Source organism: Pyxicephalus adspersus, chromosome 2 (assembly GCF_032062135.1).
Source record: "Pyxicephalus adspersus chromosome 2, UCB_Pads_2.0, whole genome shotgun sequence".
Lineage (NCBI taxonomy): Eukaryota > Metazoa > Chordata > Amphibia > Anura > Pyxicephalidae > Pyxicephalus > Pyxicephalus adspersus.
The window spans coordinates 100422888-100429933 of record NC_092859.1 but is presented as its reverse complement, the minus strand read 5'-3'; positions in this window follow the sequence as shown (position 1 = coordinate 100429933).

Sequence of the window (7046 nt, the reverse complement as noted above, 5' to 3'; positions counted from 1 at the left end):
GCTGACTTGTAGCCAGGTTTATTGAAGGTTGCAGATAAAATAACACAACAGCAAAAGAAAACCTTGCCTGTCTGGCACTTACTATACATAAGATGTTCCTGTCTATCAGCTGGAGGGCTTCTCCCTGTCAGCTCAAAACCAAGCTTCCAGCAACCTTTTGAGCTCATTCACACAGACCGACTTGAGCTCACTCACACGGATCGTCTTTCTGTGTCCCCAAGCAAAGAGCTACTGACTGAGCTCCTGGCTCTATGTTATATCCCCACCCTCAGTGCTTCTTCATTAAATATCTCACAGGTGAGAGTCTTCCACCTGCTACTTCACACAGGAGAGGAATCTTGGGCAAATATATCTCCCTTCCACCACCAATGCTGCATTGGTGTCACAATATATACACACACACATTTCTCACCATCGCAATGTCTACAATCATACAGAACATCTATTCACTTTTTCAACATGTACAGATCCACAATACCAAGCCTGCGGGGACTTCACCTGACTTCGGGAGTTATAATTATACACAGACAACCTTAAATATACTTGACAAACATTTAACCCTTACCCATTCTATTCAAAGCTAAAAGTTGTAGCCATACATAAACTTCAGAAAAACATCACAAATGAATTTTTTACTCAAAACAGGTCTGTATACATTTCATATAGAAAACATCATTATAGGATTGGTGAGCATGTTGATCAAAACTGTACTACCTGTTCAATGGATGTTAATAACATCTATGGATTCTAGGCAGTTCCACTCCAAAATGTAAAAATTCTCCATTCAGTATAGATCATATTTTTTTTTAAATTCAACTTCTTAGGTTGAATAATCTAGATCATGGCTCAATAGAAAATCCAAATATCTTGACATTATTTGAATATTTTTCACATATGCCGACCTTTTCCTTGTGTAAACCAAAAAAATACATTTTGAACAAAGGTATTCCTTATAGGAGATATAAATTAAATTATGGGAAAGATACATAGCTGACATCCAGCTTGTATGGATGGGAAGCTGGGAATTTTTTTTAACTGTAATACATTTAATATAGTTTTTACGGTAGATTGTTGGTGTAAACGAAGTAGCTTTTCTTGATCTCAAGAGATATATAAAAGAGAATGAGTTGGTTGCACAAGGTTATAGGAAAGAGACCATCTTGAACTCCTTACTTCATTATCAAGATTACCATTCTATGACCTATAAAGGGAACAACTATTAAATCCAAGGAGTAATTCTAAAAAAGGGGATTGGTTCTTTTTCTCATGTTAGTATTTTCCCATCCATGGCAGATCATTTTAAATGTATTCAATAAAAAAAAAGCAGACATAAAGGAATAGGGACAGCTAAAAGTGCCCTGTTATATTTTTCTGTAAATGTAAAACAATCAGAGACTGGTAAAGAGAATACATTTAAACCATGAGAACACAAAAAAATGTTTATCTGATATGAAAGTAATAAGAAATTCTAAATATAGTTATGACAGTGTATGTTTATATAGAAATAAAGGTAAACATTTCAAGGTGAGGTTGTGCTGACTTCAATGCTTCTGATTAGACATTGTTTGCAAAGTTTACAATAATTAGGCTTGCAAGGTGATATTTCACATTACTAATTGATCAGCCATTATCCCTTTAGTAAATTAGCCCCATTGCTACTGGTATTCTAATTTGCTACAGGGATCGCTCTTTGTAGATGGGAAGATCGGATTAGAACTGGGGAGGACAGATGTGATGTCATGCAGAAAACAGACGAGAGTTCCCTTTTTTTTGCTGGCTGGTCTGGTGATATGTTTTGCACATTTTTACAATACAATTCTGAAGTGACTGTGTTGAAGCTGGCTCTATTGAGTGAATGAAATCATTACATTTTCATTGATCCAGGGGGAAATGCTTTCTAAATATTTGACACAGTAAATGTAACACAGTGATTAACCGAGTTTTTAATGTTAAGTTTTCCATTTTTCATGAACAATCTGCATTAAATGTTTACTCAAAATCCTTTGGAAAGGTTTTAATCCCAGGAAGAAATATGCCAATCAAGAAAAAAAAAAAGCATGTAATAAAATATAAACTAGTCCAGTGCAGCTTGTCACAATGAGATTCTGTTTTGCGAATCTAAACAGTAAATAAGAAATAAACTATTTGTTATTTTGGTCATCAAGCTGTTTGCAATGTCCTCCAAGTGTACAAGTTTAATTTGATCTTGCTTTTCTACCTGCTGTCTGAATAGAAAGCCGTGCTTGTGTATAAGCTGATTTCACCAATTATATATGTGCATAAACAATAAGCTGTGAAGGGGATTCCATCTGTACATTCCTGCTTCATTTATAAAGTGTGATATAATACTGGCAGATGGAAGCTGCGAAGGTCAGTTAAAGAAAGCCACTAAAGTGTTTATGTACCAATTGTGAAGTTTACAGGCCCCAGATATACTCACAACATACAAGTTTAACAGGGCCTATGCAAAAATCATTGCACAGTGATATGGGAGCTTCAGTCTGATAATTTTCAGATATATTAACACTTTCTTTATTAGGAACTCTTTACTGGGTTGGATCCCTTTTTTTGTCCTAGTGCTATAATTCTCTGTGGCATAGATTTCACAAAGTGCCTAAAACAATCCTTGGGGTTTTTGGTTCATATTGACATGATAGCTGCAGGTTTGTTGGCTGCACATTTATGATGCAAATCTCCCATTTCAACAACTCCCAAACAGCCCATCTGAAATGTTGCAGAAGTCACACCAGGCAATGTTTTTCCTAACTTATTTTGTTCACTTTTGGTGAGCTGATGTAGATTGTAGCCTCTGGTACCTGTTCTTACCTGTCAGTGGCATCCAGTGTGGTCTCCTGTGGCTCTAGCTCATCTGTTTTAGGAGTAATGTGTTTAGCATTCAGAGATAACTGTTCTACAGTTGTAATGAGTGGTTATTTGAGTTATTTCTATCCCATTGAACCAGTCTGTCCATTCTCCCCTGGCATAAACAAGGCATATTTGCCCAGACACTGCCACTCACTGGATGTGTTCAGGCTGTTCTCTGTAATGCCCAAAGGTTTTTGTGTAGGAAAGCCCAAGAAAATCTGCTGTTTTTGAAATACTCAGACAGACCCCCCTCCATCCAATGGACTGGAAAAATGAGTTTTTGTTGCGTGAAATATGTCTGGCTTTAAAAAAAAAAAGGTTGGTGTGGCTTTACAGGGAAACTATCACAAAAGTAATGTTTACCAGTGGACAGACATTTATCCCTCCGTGATCCTAGTCGAGTTAGTCTCGCATCTTCCCTCCTTCACCCCGGGCAGGACAGACACTGGGCGCTGCCATCTTCTTCCAGGTTCATCTTCCTACAACCCCTGATTTTACACAAATGCACAAGATCAGGTGACATGCTGCCAGAAAATGTAAAAAAAAGTGCCACAAGCGTGAGATCAGAACTTCTTTAGTAGAGGAAACCCCCTGGGATGCGTGACTTATGAATTTCATAGGAGGTGTTTGTGAAAACATGCTCATCCTATTCCACCATACATACTACGTCTCTAAATCTAAAATTGCTGTGGAAGAGAAATGGGGCCATGTCAGTGGCTGCTAAATTTACCTATAGGTGCTAGACTTTCACTTAAGGCAAACATTTGAATTGTTTTGGGAGAAAATCTAGCAACTCTACAGCTGTTCCCAGACATCGCTCAGTATTCTGTCCTGTTGGGTCACTAAACGACAGATATTTAATGACCACTGCTGTCTCCTTTGGGGGTATACCTCACCTCTATAGACCAGTTTCCACACAATACTCAGCCCTTCCTACTACATGATGCTGGGAGTCATCACTAGCAATTACTTCATTATCTGGCATCTGTATGCTGCTTAACTCAGGTGGTTCTACATATACTGGGAACTAATGTAATTTCAGATTCACACCCTTGGACTTCACAAGCAATAAATACATTCCTCAATCTAAAATGATGTCACAAAAATTAAAATAACTTTATTGAAGATATATTGCTATTTTCGTCTGTTTGGGTATAAGGAGGAAATAGAATTCTGAAATTAAAAAAACATTAGAAGAGACAGACCATATGTCTGCATCTTAAATTAAAATATATTTGCATCACGACTTCAATAACATGCATATTTAAAGGAATTTAATATTTCAGTGCAAACCTGTTTTTGCATGCAATTCCCATACTCTTTAAACGCAGATTGTTAGGTACTGATCATTTTTATATTACTGAGAAAAAAGAAGAAATAATACCTAAAGTCTAAGGGAAAGTATTATTTAATATAACAACAGAAAAAAACTATATATATATATATATATATATATATATGTTTAAAAATGTAGAATGTGGAATGTTTTATTACTGCACAAGCTATTTTGGTATTTAATATTTAACCCGTAATTTAATTTTGCAAAGATTTTTTATTTTCCTTATTTTTTACTTTTTCTAATGCAGAAAGAAGTGAATTCTTTAATTTTTCACACTGGTATTGAAGTTAAAAACTAAAGCCTGCAGCCCACATATATGTTTGAGAACCTTGGATGTATTGTACAATATACTGAGACATGTAAGAGAAGGAGAAGACCCAATTTGGGTATACAATAGCCGTGCATTTATAAAATAATACTTTTTATTTTTGCATGTTCATGTAGTAATGCGCTATGTCTGTTTTGATTTAAAAAGAGTACTACACCCATTTTTTTGTACTATTTTCTAATAAAAGTTACTAACTATCTTTACAGTGAATAGGACAGAATGCGCATTTCTCATGCTAGAAACCACAGCAAATGTCTTCATTTTGTATACAGATCTTTTTGTTTAATTTCTTCTCTTATTGGCTCACTGCCTCTCTAGACATTCTGGACAGAATAATTTGATTTCAAACTTTGTTCAGACCTATTTGAAAAGCAGTGAGCTGATTTAAGAGAAATATTCCAATGTGTACTGCATTGGCATTTTTTTTTTAACTTTTTATACATTTTGCAAAAAAGAAACAAAATAAGACATGAATAAAAATAACAACATACACAGAAAGTACTATCTATTACATATGGGTACATTTCTTACAAGGTAGATACCTTTTTAAAGCTGTTTTATTGTAAGAGTTGCTCACATTCAAAGAGACCAAGAGAGTTTTATTACAATGTTTGGACTAAATGTGTATAATAAGGTATTCTGTGGCCATTTAAAAAAAATTGAAGCATTACATCTACTGTACAGTAGCCATCTGCTCTACAGTCCTCGGCATTTAGCACATTCCTGGGTGAATTGAAGGCCTGGTCCCCTCTTGTGGTTCCTTTTGCCAGATCTTTTTTCACTTCTTTGTATTGGCTTATGGGTTGACAGATAAAACCACACATTGCTAGAGAGGTTACAGACATGCAAGAGCCCCTGAAATGTTGGATGCAAAGGATTTTTATGTTTTGTCCTCAAGATGGTGGAGTAAAGGGTTGCAGTTGGCAGGACTGGCGGATATTTGGTATTTCCCTGCAATGTAGTGCTTTTTTTTTGTCTGGTTAAGGTGCATTTTCATACTTTGCACTCCTTCACAATACATTTTTAGAGGTGCAGATAAATTTTAATTGTTAAAATCTAACAACCTGAACATACAGTCAATGAAAAGCCAATGAAAGCAATAATTCATAGAAAGCAAATAAATCAGTTCATAATTCAACTTCCAGTGATGTTGCAGTGAAGTCATAACTGGTTTCTAATTGCTGTAATGAAGCGTTGGTGTGTCTATACAGGCGGCATAGGTAAAGTGGAACATATAGTATACCACTGAGTACCATTTCCTTAGCTTATTGTTTGGCTGTTTTTGTGTTTATTGTGCTTTACTTTGACAGAAACGGTATTGACTTATCATGTACACATACTTAGTTATGGTGGGCTACTGGAGCTGAATTATTGTCCTTTCTAATTGTAATCTATCTATATCCATCTGTATCATGGAAAAAAGAAGTGTTTTCACTGCAGATACAGTAATAGTACTTTGAAAAAATCATTTTATCTGAAACCAATGCAAACAGCCTTGCTGCTCTGTGCACTTTGTCAAAATAAAATATATCCACATGCCACTTGTGTTTATGGCTTGCTTCAGCCAGCAGTTGTGTGTGCTTTCAACAAAGTTTTATGATAGAAACATTGACATTAATATAGAGAGATACAAACCAAGTAAACAGAGAACTTAAGTTGTTGAAAATACTTTGTGTTATTAAATATATAGAGAGTGTTACAGGGCATATACCTGGATGCATATTGTTTTAAAATGATGGGAAATCGTTTCAGATGTACCTTGAATGTGTCAGGACTTCAAACTGGTAAATCTATATATTTTCACTGACCTAGAAAGCCCACATAAATAAGCCATATCCTGACAGTAGATGCCATTTATTATGCTTTACACATCAATAAAATGGTTTCTTGTCAATGAAGCATTGTTTTTTGTTGTCAGATTTGTTTATTAGTGCAGACACTGCTGCATTATACATTGGAACCATCATCCCATGACACAAATACAACTGACGGGTGTTGCCATGCTTCCTGTGGCTGGTTTTCACTATGCATTCTATTTATCCAATGTCCTGGTGATTTCATGAGATCCATTTATTTGTAATATACACTTACCATTATTAAATATACGCTACTAATAAAAAAATGATTTCATCAATTTAGATGCACCTTGGCCTGATGAGAATGCCATTGTATGCCAAAATGGAAAATGTCTATATCTTGGAGATATATATAATAAACTTTTACCTTTAATATCAGTTTGGTAGATAACATTCCAGCATTAGGTTGTATATAGATAATTTAATCTGGAATGTGTTCTCACCTGAGCAAACACTGTCCAAAGCAGAACTAAGCTCACCTCCCCTCAGTCACCTTCCAAGTTCAGAATTGGCCAGAATAAATTCTTCATGTGCACAAAAAATTCCTTTTTTTAAGGAACCAAGGCCTGCCAAGAGTGTACACCAAGCTATACATGTGCAGCTTAGTGTACCTTCTGAAAAAGAATAAAAGCGGGGAAATAGGTGATCAATAGGTGAT